The following is a 16,626-nucleotide window of genomic DNA, read 5'->3' as shown; positions in this document are numbered from 1 at the left end:
CTGTTTCAGTCCAGCAATATTCTTGGGATGTCTTGTGTGAATCGCTGTCTTGAGGTCATGCCACAGCATCTCAATCGGGTTGAGGTCAGGACTCTGACTGGGCCACTTCAGAAGGCGTATTTTCTTCTGTTAAAGCCATTCTGTTGTTGATTTACTTCTATGCTTTGGGTCATTGTCCTGTTGCAACATCCATCTTCTGTTGAGCTTCAGCTGGTAGACAGATGGCCTTTAGTTCTCCTGCAAAATGTCTTGATAAACTTGGGAATTCATTTTTCCTTCGATTATAGCAATATGTCCAGGCCCTGACAGAGCAAAGCAGCCCTAAACCATGATGCCCCCACTACCATACTTCACAGTTGGGATGAGGTTTTGATGTTGGTGTGCTGTGCCTCTTTTTCACCACACATAGTGTTGTGTGTTTCTTCCAAACAACTCAACCTTGGTTTTTTTATCTGTCCACAGAATATTTTGCCAGTACTGCTGTGGAACATCCAGGTGCTCTTGTGCAAACTGTAAAAGTGTAGCAATGTTTTGTTTGGACAGCAGTGGCTTCCTCTGTGGGATCCTCCCATGAAATCCATTCTTGTTTAGTGTTTTACGTATTGTAGATTCGCTAACAGGGATGTTGGCATTTGCCAGTGACGTTTGTAAGTCTTTAGCTGACACTCTCAGATTCTTCTTCACCTCATTGAGCAGTCTGCGCTGTGCTCTTGCAGTCATCTTTACAGGACAGCTACTCCTAGGGAGAGTAGCAGCAGTGCTGAACTTTCTCCATTTATAGACAATTGTCTTACCATGGACTGATGAACAGCAAGGCTTTTGGAGATACTTTTATAACTCTTTCCAGCTTAATGCAAGTCAACAATTCTTAATTGTAGGTCATCTGAGAGCTCTTTTGTGCGAGGCATCATTCACATCAGGCAATGCTTCTTGTGAAAAGCAAACCCAGAACCGCTATGTGTTTTTTATAGGGCAGGGCAGCTGTAACCAACACTTCCAATCTCATCTCATTGATTGGACTCCAGTTGGCTGACATCTCACTCCAATTAGCTCTTGGAGATGTCATCAGTCTAGGGGTTCACATACTTTTTCCTCCTGAATGTTTACATGGTGTGTTCAATAAAAACATGGTAACATTTCATTCTTTGTGTGTTATTAGTTTAAGAAGACTGTGATTGTCTATTGTTGTGACTTAGATGATGATCAGATCACATTTTATGACCAATATGTGCAGAAATCTATATCATTCCAAAGGGTTCACATACTTTTTCTTGCAACTGTATTTATGTCTTTGATGGACTGACATGGTTCTAATAATCTGGGTAATAATAGAACATGGGTCCCTAAAATAGAAATGTAGCTGTATGACCCTTGATGCATGGATATATATTTGCCTACTGAAAATACTAGAGTTAAGTTTCAGACAGCATGTCCCAAAGTAGAGAAGTATTTGTTTATAGTATTATGTGTGTATAGAGGAAATCTCCAAGCATAAATTGGAAGAGAGACTTGGAAGCAGTTTCCATATTAAGTATGGCAGTTAGCATGTAAGTCTCACATGTTAAAATTAGCATTGGACCCACTGATATTGGCCTACTGTGGCTTAACACAATACCAGTGGATTTATCACTAGGCTGTAATGTAAACATTGCATTTTCGTTGAAAAAAAGGGAATGAATATACTCACCAGAACAAATAAAATAAGCTGTAGTTGGTCTGGTGACTATAGTTTCTCTTTAAATGTGATATGAATGCAGTGATTTCTGCAATTGGTTAGTATTTATATATTGAGGGATTTATTTGTGTGGTGTCTTTTTTGTTTGTTTCTTAATTGGGTTTTTTTGTTTGTTTTCTGAGTTTCTGGTCATCCTTTCTCCTCTTTTGCTATCCTGTATCTCTACCATTCAATACAACTTCCATCTTTCCCAGTGTCCCTCCATTTGTCTTAACATAATCAATCAATCCCACTTGTCTCTTATCTATCTCACCTTTCATGACTCACTCCCATCGCCCTCGTGTGTCTGTCTAATTTCATCTTGCACTTCTTCCCCATGACTACCCCCTTTTTTTTCTCTATCCTCATAATGCCTCTATTGTGTGTTCTCCATCTAACTCCACGTGTCTCTCTCCCTTAACCAAAATGTTGTCTCTGCTACATCACATGTTTCTTCCCCATTACAAAATTGTTTTATGTCTCCCCATATTATTTCATAACTTTTGTCATCATCCACACATGTGTATTCCAAAAGGCCTCTCAAAAATCCCAATCTTCTCCCCTCTCCATACTTTCCTCTCACATGTAAACATGTCCATCCCTCTCTTTTCTCACTTCACCTTCTATCTATTACCACTTTATAGTACAGCTCAGCAAGATAACACTGAACTCCAGTTGACAGTGCTCCTGTTTTCTCCTCGTATGTCAGACATGCAGCTATGACTGTTTACAATCCCTTACAATCATCCCTTACAATCATCTTATACACACAACATACATGTGTAAAGAATGTTTTGTGCTTGGGTTTAATAAATCCCAATAGGTTGTGGGGCCGTTAATGCCACGACGGGCTCTGAAACTATCTGGAGCACTAGTAACCAAAAGTTATTTTAGGCCATTGAGGGGCATCCTCTAATCGCCCAGTCAGTATATAATGATTATGTCCAGGTGATCAGTCCACATTTAACTGAATTCAACATACTTGTTTATTAAAAAAGACTGTTAATTTTTATTCTATATATTTGTCAATGTAAAAATAGCATAAATATGTGCAATTGTCTGTGCCTTGTCTTGCTCTTTTAACCTGTAACTCAAAATGTACATGATTTTAACATTATAGCATATATTCTGTATATATAATCTGTATTATTATTTTTGATAATGGACCATTTAAAATATAAATGATGAATATGAATGATATTCAAAATCATTGCGCTTATTCTCATTTAGAGTCAGATCAAACCGCAACTGTGGATTGCAGTTTAGGATATTATCACTGCATATTAGTATTGCTTAAACACACAAACTCATTAAGAATTCTGACTTTTTACCATTGATCTTCAGGGATACACATCATTATTCTCACGGTAGTTAATATAACCAGTTTTAACTGAGTATAATTATGCAAATGTTTGTGGAAACTGGAAATGAGGCTTGCTGGAATTATATAAGCTGCATTTTACTTGCTAAATATGTATAATTGTATAAGTATAAGTTAAATTTATTTTTAGGATGGCTTATATGAGGAGGATTTATTAATGTAATATGCGGCTAGAGGATTTTGAAGCCTTTTGTCAACACATTTTTGTTTGCACTTGCTCTCTATTGGTTATTTTTGCACATATATTTTTGTGCCAAAGACATTATTTTTGTTATACTATGAAAGATTATCTGAACTCCTACACATATGATGTACTCTGTATATCAGTACAAATAAATACATTTATTTTAGATCACTTTTATTAAACTGTACAAATTGTGCACAGAGTATAATTATTATGGCCAAATCTGTTAAAAAATAACGTTTTTACATTTTAATTATAACATATGAGAATTTATGTATCTGAGACCTGAACAAGAATTTACTGAAGGTCGAGCTACTCTAAGCTTTTGTCCATTCTCAGAGTTTGCATATTCTTTTTTTTTTTTTTTTGCACTAACTTGACTCCCCCCAGTTAAAAGGGTAATTCAGATGTGGAACCCAATGCTCGCTGTATCTAGAGGGGTATCCGCTACTCTTCACTGATGAGAACCAAAGAAGGCCTAAATAATCGTTCAGGATTGCTGCATCTCTCAGGCATAGAGAACTTGCTGGCATTTTGGCTCTGGACCCTTATGGGTGCGATCAATCTGTTATGCCTTGGAACTGTATCTCTCTGTAATAGCACAAGTGAGCAAAAACTATTTTGAGATCTGTGCATGGATTTACTGAAGGACAAGCTTTGGCAAGCTCAGAGTTCTCATATTTTATATTTCTATTGCACTAATTTGGCTCTTTTGTCTGTATGTGTCACATCAAATTAAAGCCTTTTTGTCCTTTAATAAACAGCATATAAAATGTGCTGGTGAAATAAATGAATACGATGGAAATGAGGTTGAACACACACAAATAAAATGCCAAAATTAAAGTGATAGTCCATTGTTCAAATACAAAATAAATAAATACAATTTTAAAATAACTATACCCAAAATGAGATATACCCCAAATCAAAACATGTATTTATTAATTAATTAATTAATTTTATTTTTTATTTTTTATTGCGAGTATATCTAAAAACAGCTTGCAAAAGCTACAAATCTCTTGTCTGCTACCTTTGCAAGTCATTCTCTTCTTCCCCAGCCCAGAAATTCTGTGACTGTCCATTCACAAACTTCCCAATGAAGCTTAATAAGAAGTATTCGCAAGGCAGGTGCTCTTGTCAATTTCCTGCCTCTTGAGTCTAGCTCGACCGAGCTAAACAACCAGGAAGTAACAGTAACTGACAGTCAGGAGGTGTAACAAGGTTAATTTATAAAAGTGCCAATGTCTACTGAAATCTGAATTTTTCTTTTGTAAAATATATATTTTTTAAAAAGTACACATACTTATTCTCCAAAGAATGGCTATGTAGTGGGACCTCAGGAACGTGGCTATATTCTTTCCTGCAGTGGTGGTGTTTTCATAGTTTGTATTATTATTATTTAACACCTGTATGTTGTTGGCACTGTATGTTTTCATTCACCGAGACTTAGTGAAGGGTGAAAATACCTGGATCCCTGAAAAGAGGTCACCTGCAACAAAATGGTTATTGCACAACATCTGGCACCTGTACCTGACCATATAATTGTATTAGTGGCCAGAGATCTTAGCGTCTAATAACGTTTATACATGAAAAATGAGCTGCCTGTACCCACATCCCCAAACCAGTGCCATCCCCGGATAGCTCTTCCTGGAACACCCACTCTATCCAAAAAGCGCTCGAATCAAAGATGCCTCGCCTGAATGGTCTGGATGTTAAGTTTTGACCGGGCTGCAAGCATCCTCTGAATCTAGTGCAGCGTTCCATGGTGAAGGGCCTGTGGGGCATTGTTGACATTTGACAGATCATATTAACCTATATTTGCATGCCATTTTCAAAAGTAGACACTATGGTATATTTGAGTCATATTGTGCTCAATTTATTTTATTTATTTTACTTTTTTTTTTTTGCTTGTACATTGTGATTTACTTTAATAACCTTAATAAACAGCTTCTGTAATAGAATCAGTTTAGCTCAGCTAGATTCCTGAGTACAGAATGATCTCATTTGCGTACCCTTGTAAAGTTTTTACTGAATTAATATGCTGTCCACTGCAGTTTCTTTAGAAAATGGCAATATTAAGATGGGTAATAGCTCAAACATTTTAATCACTCCATAAATGCAAAGAAACATAGAAACATAGAATGTGACAGCAGATAAGAACCATTCAGCCCATCTACGCTGCCCAATTTTCTAAATACCTTCCGTAGTCCCTGGCCTTATCTTATAGTTAGGATAGCCTTATGCCTATCCCACGCATGCTTAAACTCCTTCACTGTGTACCTCTACCACTTCAGCTGGAAGGCTATTTTATTTATTTATTTATTTATAAAATATTTCACCAGGAAAGATACATTGAGATTTCTCCACAAAACATTGCATTGTTACATTAGGGTACAATAAAATACTAATACAATACAAATACAAAATACAAAAACAATATTAATACACAATACATACAAAAGTTACCATAGAACAGGTAGGAAATATATATTCACCCATGACATGTGCATTCTGTTTTGAGGTATGTAGAGAGGGATCTCTTAAAGGACTCTAGGCTTGGGGAAGATTTTAAAGTGTGCAGGAGGTCATTCCACAATTGCGGCGCTCTGTAGGAGAAGGAGGATCGGGACACTTTCTTTTTGTATTGAGGTAGACTAAATAAAGTGCTGATACTGGATTGGAGGTTATAGGAGGTGGGAAAAGCTGAGGAGAGCATTTTGCTCAGGTAGGGTGGGAGTTTCCCAGAAATTTAATGCATCCACTACCCTCTCGGTAAAGTAATGCTTCCTGATATTTTTTTTTTTAAACCTTTGTCCCTCTAATTTAAGACTAGGTCCTCTTGTTGTGGTAGTTTTTATTCTTTTAAATATAGTCTCCTCTTTTACTGTGTTGATTAGCTTTATGTACTAAAATGTTTCTATCATATCCCCCTATCTCGTCTTTCCTCCAAGGTATACATGCTAAGATCCTTTAACCTTTCCTTGTAAGTTGTATTCTGCATTCCATGAACGAGTTCAATATCAATATCCTTCTGGAGATACATTCTCCAGTACTGCGTACAATACTCCAAGTGAGGTCTCACCAGTGTTCTGTACAATGGCATGAGCACTTCCCTCCTTCTACTGCTAATACCTCTCCCTATACAACCAAGCATTCTGCTAGCATTTCCTGCTGCTTTATTACATTGTCTGCCTACCTTTAAGTCATCTGAAATAATTACCCCTAAATCCTTTTACTCAGATGTTGAGGTTAAGACTTTATAAAATATTCTGTACTCTGCCCTTGGGTTTTTACGTCCAAGATGCATTATCTTGCACTTATGCACATTTAATATCAGATGCCACAATTCTGACCATTTTTCTAGTTTCCCTAAATCATTTGCCATTTGGCTTATCCCTCCTGGAACATCAACCTAGTTACATATCTTAGTATCATCGGCAAAAAGACACACCTTACCATCAAGACCGTCTGCAATATCACTAATAAAAATATTAAAGAAAATGGGTCCAAGTACAGATCCCTGAGGTAAACCCACTGGTGACATCACCATGCTTTGAATATACTCCATTGACTAAAATCCTCTGTTGCCCGTCACTCAGTCACAGCCTTACCCATTCTACAATATTGGAATATCATTTACAAATGTGGACACCAAGGGGCTCTCATATGATCACATACTTGGAGCTTTATTGAGGTGACATTTTTTCACCACTTTTTTTCAAAGCTTGTGGTATTCATCTTTATTTTATAATTCTTACACACACATCTGATTTATGCTGCATATTTTCTTAATTACATGTATGCCATTGTAATAATATTCCCCAACCTCAACTATACTCTGCAACATCCGCTGAGAAAAAAAATAACCTTATAAATATATTTTCAAAGTATCAATCCTAATCGTAAACATGACCTTTACCCTAACAGTAGCAATAGTGTTAGAGGGATTCGATCTGTTGACATCAGCAGATTGATTTCCTTGCTGGTCCTAATCCTAACTCTTAATGCTAACGCTGGCCCCAAACCTAATCCTAAATGTGATCCTCATCCTAAACACAACTCTAATCCTAACTCTAGCAATAATGTTAGAGGGATTTCCTCTGATGTCAATAGAGGGAATCCCTCACTGTGCATAGTAGTCTCTGCATATTCTGCACTATTCAGTAGCAAAATGAGAGTGATTATTTCCATCTCTGCTGCTAAATCACAGCTGATCAATCTCTGCAGTCAGTGACTATTCTGCAGAAGGCTTGCAGTAAGATCTAACTGGAGTCTCCTCGGGCCCTGTGGATCTACCCCTGTCAGAGGGAATCACTGGAAATTATTTCACCGGTACTGTGGCGGAAACCAGAACTTCAGCCACTGTGATTTTAAAGAGTTGATAAGACCCTAAAACCACCACAATTGTGAGAAGACCCAAATGGACGAAATTGAAAAGTCCATGGTTGAAGTTTTGCAATTAATCTGTGAAAGGTGCATATATGCGTAGCTCCTGTTTGAGCTACGCATATGATGCAAATCAATAAAGTTCTGTATGGCCAAAGTATGTGGACACCCCAACTAATTAAGCCAAAAGGCACAAACAATTAAGCAGATATGCTACTTGGAGTATCAACATAGACAAAACATTGCCAATACATGTGATCATATTTAAGAGCTCAGTGACTTTAAATGTGGCACTGTGGTAGGATGCCACCTTTGCCACAAATCAGAAATTTCTACCCTACTAGATCTGCCCTGATAAACTGTAAGTGCTATTATTGTGAATTTGAAGCATCTAATATCCGTTGCATCACTTACTACAGAGTTCCAAACTCCCTATAGAAGCAAAATGAGTACAAGAACTATGTGTCAGAACATTCATGAAATGACTTTCAATAGCCAAGCAGATATAAGGAAACCTATCAACATGCACAATGCCAAGCATCAGCTGGAGTGGTGTGGAGCATGCTACCACTGGATTCTGTAACAGTGGAAACATATCCTAAACCACGTTTCACTTTTTAGGGAGTCTGATGGAAGAATCTAGGTATAGCAATTGTCAGCAGGACTCTACCTGAACACTGTTTTTCAGGGTGGATGCTTAAGTCGCAGTGAAGGGTGATCTTAATGATACAGCTTACGAAGAAATTTAAGACAAGTGGATGCTTCCAATTTTGTAGCACAAGTATATGGATGGCTATTTCCTGTTCTAGCATGACTGTGCCCCAGGTGCAAGTGAGGTCCATGGAAGCAAGGTTTAACAAATCTGGTGTTGAGTAATTTGAGTGGTCTGCACAGAACCCTGACATGAACCCAATTGAACATCTTTGGAATGACATAAAAAACTAATTGTCAGCCAGACATTCTCATCCAACACCAGTTTCTGGCCTCAAACATATTTTGGCTGACTGGGCACAGATTTCTACAGACACATTACAACATCTTGCGTAATACCTTCTCATAAGAGTGGTGATTGTTTGCTACAAAGGATGTGTCAACTGTAAATCTGTATTCATGCTTCAGCAATTTAAAATGTTATGTCCAAGAAGCGATTATGGTCAATAGGATACATAATGATGAACTGTGTATTATGGGACAATAATGCCATTGAGAAATCACAACAATTTATATCTTTTATATTCTGTATTATAAAAAGTAGAGTTAAAGATAGGTTTAGGGTTTCATTGACTTTGATTAGCAACAGAACATATGTGTTCCACTGAGCCCAAGACTTTGAGTAAATACAGTAAAAATAAAGAAAAATTAATAAATATTCTCAGAAAACGGTCCAGGCAATAATGAAAATGTATATTTAATATCAGGTCTGTTCTCCTTTCATATTTGCATTGTAATGCGAAACCGATGCTATTACTACCTGTTTTATATTTTTAAATGTTAGTCTAGACTTCTAGAAAAAAATATTTGAATATCTAAATCCACCTTTTATGCTTTTGACATAAATTAAAAAAGTCAAAAAGAGAATGTATTTTCTTTAAAAGGTATAAAGGGGAAATGCCAGCATGACATTGATCTGCTAAAGCCGATTACTAAACCCTGTAGATTTTTTAAGTGCGGTAAAAAGAAAAGAATTATTTCAAGCTAAAGAATGTGAATGTTTTGGATTTTAGATGGAAAAAAAGTGAGCTGAAGTTATGAGTTTGTATGAGTTTATTTTAGTTACGGTAAATATCATAAAATAGTGGATAAGCAAGCATGAAGTTCATTACTATTTTGAAGTGATTGTAGAGGACAACATACATTTTCAATATTAGTCTTCACTAGTTATGTAAACAATCTCCTATATATAAGCAAACATATGAATAAAGGAATTGGGAACAGCACAGGTACAGAATACGTTTGATTGTTTTTTAGCATATATTTAATGTTTAGTCCCTCGTAACACAGAGAAGAATTTAATATAAAAATAATTACATTTGTTGTTGAAGCAACATTTACCCTAGAGAATCGTATAAGAATGGAGGGCGCACAATAATTGATACAGATATGAATGAATCATAGTTTAATATGCTCACTATGGTTAACCTGTTTACCACAGAGCCAACTGTACATCAGCCAAGCACAATTTACCACAGCAGCACACTACTGAATTAAAACCATAATCTTGTATTACAATTATTACATTTAAAATCATACAATACACATTTAGTAAATACAAACACACAAAATGAAGCACTGCGTTCCAAACGCTCATTTCTAATGGGTGGCAACAATGACTATTGTATACAGTAGGGATGTGCATGGGCGAAAAATTTGGTTCGGCACTTCCGAAATTGGGGACTTCGGCAATTCGGCACTTCCGCACTTCGGTTCGGCACTTCCGAAATTTGGGACTTCGGCAATTCGGGACTTCGGCAATTCCCTAACCCTACCTATAACCCTGTAACATATTCATTCTCACCTTGCGGTATCTGCATTTAGCGACTATGCATCAGAGTACCTGACTCCTGCAACATGTTGATGGAAGCCGGCTGCTGCGGATTCATGACAAATTATATCCCCACGTCCACCCATGGGGATGATGACGTCGGCGTGCGTATAACATCACATGGGAGACACGCACGCACGTTCTGGGGTTCTCCTCATTGCCCTGTCGTGGTTTCCCTTAGTGGTTGTCCGAGAGTGTGTTCCTGAGTGTTTATATCTGGTTATTGACTTTGGCTTTGTTTTGACTTCCCTGTATTCTAGTATCCCTAACTTTTGGCTTTCCCGTATCGTTGTTTCCCATTCTGTTTCCCTGACCTTGTCAAGTATTCTGACTGTTCTTTGGTACGTTAAGTCCAGCCATTTTAAGGCCCGGTAAGACGTTACCTTTTAGTCCTAGGTGCGATACAGTTCTACATGTTGGATCAATTAGTAATCCTGACATTACGACATGGCCATAGATCCTGTAGAATTGTGTCAGCACATAGCAGCTTGCGAGAGAAAGCTAGAGGAGAGTGATCACCGTACGGATCATTTTGCTGTACCTATCAAGGAGAGATTACGTTGAGGCTGTTGACGGGAGACCTCTCTCTCAACCCTTCATTACCCACGATACATTTTCATTGGAGCCTTACACAAGGAAGACATAACATTCCAAATAATTGCTTCTCCTTCTTGCCCCATCATATTAGGCTTTCCTTGGCTTATTAAGCACAATCCTCATATTGACTGGGCAAAACTGGAAATATTGGAATGGGGCAAGGACTGTACTTAGAGATGTATGTTGCACATTACCAAAAGAGTGGGCATCATTACATTACCCACTACTAAGCCTCAGGCCTCCGAAGTTTCCATACAATATTGGGAGGTTAGGGAGGTATTTAGTAAGCGTCAGACCAATATTCTACCTCCTCACAGATCATATGACTGTTCCATAAATCTGCTACCCGGCGCTATGCCACCCAAGGGAGCAGTATATGCCTTATCACCACAGGAGAATAGAATAATGGAAGAGTACATCAAAGACTCCCTAAGTATAGGCCACATATGCAAATCATCCTCGCCTGCTGGTGCAGGGTTCTTTTTTGTATCTAAAAAAGATGGTGAATTACGTCCATGCATTGACTACAGGGCATTAAACAAAATCACCATTAAAAATGCCTATCCCATTCCCTTCATTTCCAAATTGTTTGACAGACTCCAGGGTATTAAAGTCTTTACCAAACTTGACCTCAGGCATTCATACAATTTGGTAAGGATCAAGGAAAATCATGAGTGGAAAACAGCATTTAACACTAGAAGTGGGCACTATGAGTACCTTGTGATGCCCTTCAGGTTGGGCATTGCTCTGGCCATGTTCTAGGACTTTATTAATCATGTACTCAGGGACTATATTTATTAATTTGTCCTTATCTATCTGGATGATAACCTTATCTATTCCCCTGACCTTCAGACTCACCACAAACAGGTCAAACAAGTATTGCAAACTTTACTTAAAAATTAACATTATTGTAAATTGGAAAACTGCATCTTTGATCAGACTGAAGTACATTTTTTAGGGTATAACATTTTTGCCTCTAGTTTTCAAATGGACCCTCATAATCAAGAGGCTGTTCTACATTGGCCATTGACCAATGGACTAAAAGCCATTCAAAGGTTTATTGGGTTTGCCAATTATTACAGGAGATTTATCAAAGGATTCTCTTCTGTGATAACCCCCATCACCAATATGACACGCAAGGGGCTAGCAGCATGATATGGTCTAAGGAGGCTAGAGAAGCTTTTGAACTTCTCAAACAAAGGTTTGCTTCTGCTGACATATTGATAAATCCTGACACCAGCAAACCCTTCATACTGGAGGTTGATGCCTCCGAAACTGGGGTAAGGGCTGTTCTCTCTCAGTGGGAGAGTTAGGATACCCCTTTGCATCCATGTGGATACTTCTCTAGAAAGTTGTCTCCTGCTGAGCGTAATTATGATCTTGGCAACAGAGAATTGTTGGCCATAATACTAGAGCTTAAATAGTGGCGACATCTTTTAGAGGGTTCCAAGGACCCCCTTTTGATCATTACTGACCACAAGAATTTGTCTTATAAAGGGGATGCTAAAAGACAGATGGTCTTTGTTCCTATCTTACTTTAACTTTCTCATAACTTACAGACCTGGTCCCAAAAACGTGAAGGCAGACATATTATCTAGACAGTTTGATACTGAATCTATAGGAACAAGAGACAACCCCTATTATTCCACCTGAGTGTATCATCGCTTCCACTGTCCTTTCCTTGTCATCCCCTCTGCTTAGCGCTATTATGGAGGCTCAGTCTCAGGCACCATGAAATAAACCACTAGATAAATTATTTGTTCCATTGAGTGAAAGGGAAAATGTCATGAGGGTGTTCCACAACAACGTGACTGCTGGACACCCAGGAATTAATAAATCCATATCTGTGATCATAAGATCATTTTGGTTGGATTCTCTCAGGAAACATGTTACAGAATATGTGCAGGCATGTTCTGTTTGTGCAGTTTCTAAGGTAGCTCATAAGCTTCTATGTGGATTGTTGCATCCACTTCCTGTACCTAGTATTCCGTGGTCCCACTTGTCCATGGATTTCATTGTGGAACTTCCTAGTTCTAATGGCTATACCACCATCCTTACCATCCATAACGCTTTTCCAAGATGGCTCATTTTGTTCCACTCAAATTGCCATCCGCTCAAGACCTGGTTCTTATTTTTATATGTGAAATTGTCCGACTACATGGCATTCCTCACAATATTGTATCTGACAGAGGATCTCAGTTTGAGTCTTGGTTTTGGAGGGCTTCCAATAAACAGTTGTGCATTGAATTGTCATTTTCTTCTTCTTACCATCTCCAAACCAATGGCATGGCTGATAGGGCTAACCAGTCATTAGAATTGTATTTGCATTGTTTTGTTAATAGCACTCAAGATAATTTAGTATTACTACCTTGGGCCGAGTTTGCTAGGAACAATGCTAATCATGATTCTTCTGGTCATAGTCCATTCTTTGTTAATAATGGTCGTCATCCTACTGTTCTGCCGGCTGTTTTCTCTGACACAGCTATCCCTGCTTTGGATGATCACCTTGCTTCTATTTGTGAAAAGTGGACCAAACCAAAGTTCACTCCGCTCTCGAAACTGCGGCTGATCGTTTCAAATTTCATGCGGATAAATGACGGGGTGCCAACCCGTTTACCAAGTGGGTGAGAGGGTGTGGTTATCATCGCGCAACGTTAAACTTAAAGTTCCTAGCATGAAGTTTGCCCCCAGATTCCTTAGTCCATTTCATATCCTTCGTAGAATTAATCCTGTTTCGTATTCTCTGGTTCTCCCTGCCTTATTACGTATTCCTAACACGTTTCATGTTTCTCTGCTCAACCCACTTACTTGCAATAAGTATACTGTCCCAAATGTTCCGCTGCCCCCGCTGGTTGTTTCTGGACAGAAGGAGTATGAAGTCTCTTCCATAATTGAGTCCAGGTTCTCTCGTGGTTCATTACAGTATTTAGTTGGGTTTGCCGAACGTTCTCGGGTTCCGGCCTCTGATATTCATGCAGGTCGCAAGATTCGTTATTTCCACTCCAAGTTTCCCCTTAAGCCAGGTCCTGCCCGCCTGGTGGGCGGTCTTCAGGTGGGGGGTAATGTAGCATATTCATCCTCACCTTGCGGTATCTGGACTCGGCAACCATGCGTCAGTGTACCTGACTCCTGCAACATGTTGATGGACGCAGGCCACTGCGGATCCATGTCAAATTATAGCCCCACGTCTGCCCACGGTGATGACGACGTCTGCGTGCGTATGATGTCACGCGGGAGACGCGCGCGCACGTTCTGGGGCCAAAGGCTGATTTCAGCCAATCAGATTTGTAAAGGTCTTATTTAAACACATTTTTACTTCTCCTGTCGTGGTTTCCCTTAGTGGTTTTCCGAGAGTGTATTCCTGAGCGTTTATATCTGGTTATTGACTTTGGCTTCATTTTGACTTCCCTGTATTCTGGTATCCCTGACTTTTGGCTTTCCCTTATTGTTGTTTCCCATTCTGTATCCCCAACCTCGGCAAGTTTTCTAACTGTTTTTTTGGTACGTTAAGTCCGGCCACTCTGAGGCCCGGTAAGATGTTACCTTTTAGTCCTAGGTGCGATACAGTTCTACGTGTTGGATCAATTAGTAATCCTGACAAACCTTACCCCTAACCACCACAACCACTTACACATCTAGGGTTAGGGGTAGGGTTAGATTCCTGTCATCATTCACATAATTTTCCCTCCCTCTCTTGTTTTGCCACTTTTCAGAAATCTGAACAATTCGGCACTTTGGCAATTCGGTTAGGCACTTCCGAAATTCGGCACTTCGGTTTGGTTCGGCACTTCCGAAATTCGGCATTTCGGACATTCGGAAACATCCAAATGTCAGAATTGCCAAAATGTGTCCCAATTTACATTTGAAACAAAACGAATTACACATGTCTAGTACACAGCATTTTCAATACATGCAATACAAACCAAATAAAGAAGTTACTTGTGCACTATGCCAAATGTCTATGCACATTTAAGTAACTGGACTTTTTATTTTAGTATCACTTCAAAGGCCTGTAAAGTCACCTGCCACATCAAGGACAAACCTCTTAAGTGAGTCCGATACTAACAATACACCCTGCTTCTTTAAGCTGAAAGGCAAAAAGGCAAAATATCCAATGAGACATAGATGGATATTTTTTTAAATACCTACGCACTTATTAACCCTTAATAGGGCACATATGGGATGGGCGGTAGCACTGTAACATGACAGTGTAATACAAAAGAAAACACAAACTCACAAAATGCAATTCATTTTTTAATACACATATAGTAATCCATAATCCCTACAGTAACCCAGACTCAGAAATACAATGTCAGGATAGGGTAACACACAGAGCCTAGGAAAACAGTAGCTAAAATGAAAGAGACCGCACAAGATACATTTACTGGGCTTTCTATTGGCCGGGCTTAGCGTAGTAAGGCAAAAATACAGTGTCAGTAGAAAGCCAAGATCAAGGGAATCACTGGAAATGACCTCACTAATACCTTGGCTGAACCCAGGAGTTCAGCCTTGGTGATTTTAAAGGGTTGTGTGTGATAAGACCCCAGAACCAGCACCATTGTGAGAAGAGCCAAATGGCTGAAATTGTAAAGTCCATGGTTAAAGTTTTACAATTAATCTGTGTAAGGTAGACGTGTCCCAAAGTCCTGCTTGAACTACGCATATGATGCAAATCAGTAAAGAAACACCAAGTTATCAGTATACACTCTCGGGGCTGTAATACAAAATGGCAGGGCAATGGTCCTGCCGTATATATAGGGACAACCAAGATAATAATGGACATTATCATCACCCTGCATGAACTTACACAAAGGGGTGTGAAATGTAGATGATGTGTCTCACAATTATGACCTGTATATCTTTTATTATAAAAAGATGTAAAAAGATATTATAAAAAGATGTAAACCTACAGGGTTCTGTAACTTTAAGGACTCTTGTATGTGGAGTGAGGTTGATATAGTGATCTGGCAACCCCGCAAGAGTGACAGAGTGCAGAACACGTTCTGCATGTGGAACTTTAGAACGATGTGTGGTATTCAAGTCATAGGTGCCCAGCTTTCGACGTGGGACTGGAGACATTGTGGCTGCTGCGTGGCTCGCCCTGGAATGTGCATATTCCACAGAGCAGCTTGAGAAAGCTTTTCCTGAAAAGATTTCTGTAGCATTTTTTTATTTGCTTTTAAGCACAGGTTTCTTGGGTCAAATTATAATCTTGATGTTTAATTGGATTAGTTTTCTTTATAAAGTTGGTATTTATTCCAAAAACTTATTCCAAAAACTGTTTTTGCCAGTATTAAGGAAAACTGTTTAAGTGACCTCTATCAACAGAGGATAGAATTAAGGAAAACTTTTATTTTATTTTCAGATGAAATGGTTTGTCCAAAACACGTTTCTACCATGTACAAGTATAGTTTCTATTATCATTTACACTTGGAGTTTTCTGAAACTGAAATTAGCCAGTATTCAAAGAGCACACGAAACATTTGTTTTGCAATTAAACAACAAATCATCAGTTTTGTAAAGTGAACTTTAAAGTGACACTATAGTCATCATAACCACTACAGTGTTAGTACTGTAAACACTGCCTTTCCAGAAAAAAGGCAGTGTTAACGTTGCTGGCTATTAACACCTCTAGTGGCAGTCACTCATTGGAGGTGCTTCCTAGTCCAGTGTTGTACTGTGTGCAGCACTGGTGTTTGGCAGCCTCAAGCTGTTGAGACACTGAATGTTCACCATAGAGATGGATTGATCTATGAGAACATGTTGATTGACGCATTGAAGCATTTTGCCTTTATATCCGCATAAGCCTCCAATGAAAGCATTGG

The 16,626-nt window shown here is 38.7% G+C and overlaps 1 protein-coding gene across 1 annotated transcript in view; it reads left to right on the top strand.

The window, feature by feature from the left end:
* Positions 1–16,626, top strand: part of STS (steroid sulfatase) — a 333,313-nt gene that overhangs the window by 86,443 nt on the left and 230,244 nt on the right. The window lies entirely within an intron of this gene.

This window comes from Pelobates fuscus, chromosome 1, assembly GCF_036172605.1.
Source record: "Pelobates fuscus isolate aPelFus1 chromosome 1, aPelFus1.pri, whole genome shotgun sequence".
Lineage (NCBI taxonomy): Eukaryota > Metazoa > Chordata > Amphibia > Anura > Pelobatidae > Pelobates > Pelobates fuscus.
Note: the sequence above shows the minus strand (reverse complement) of the source record. Positions and strands in the feature narration are given on the sequence as shown.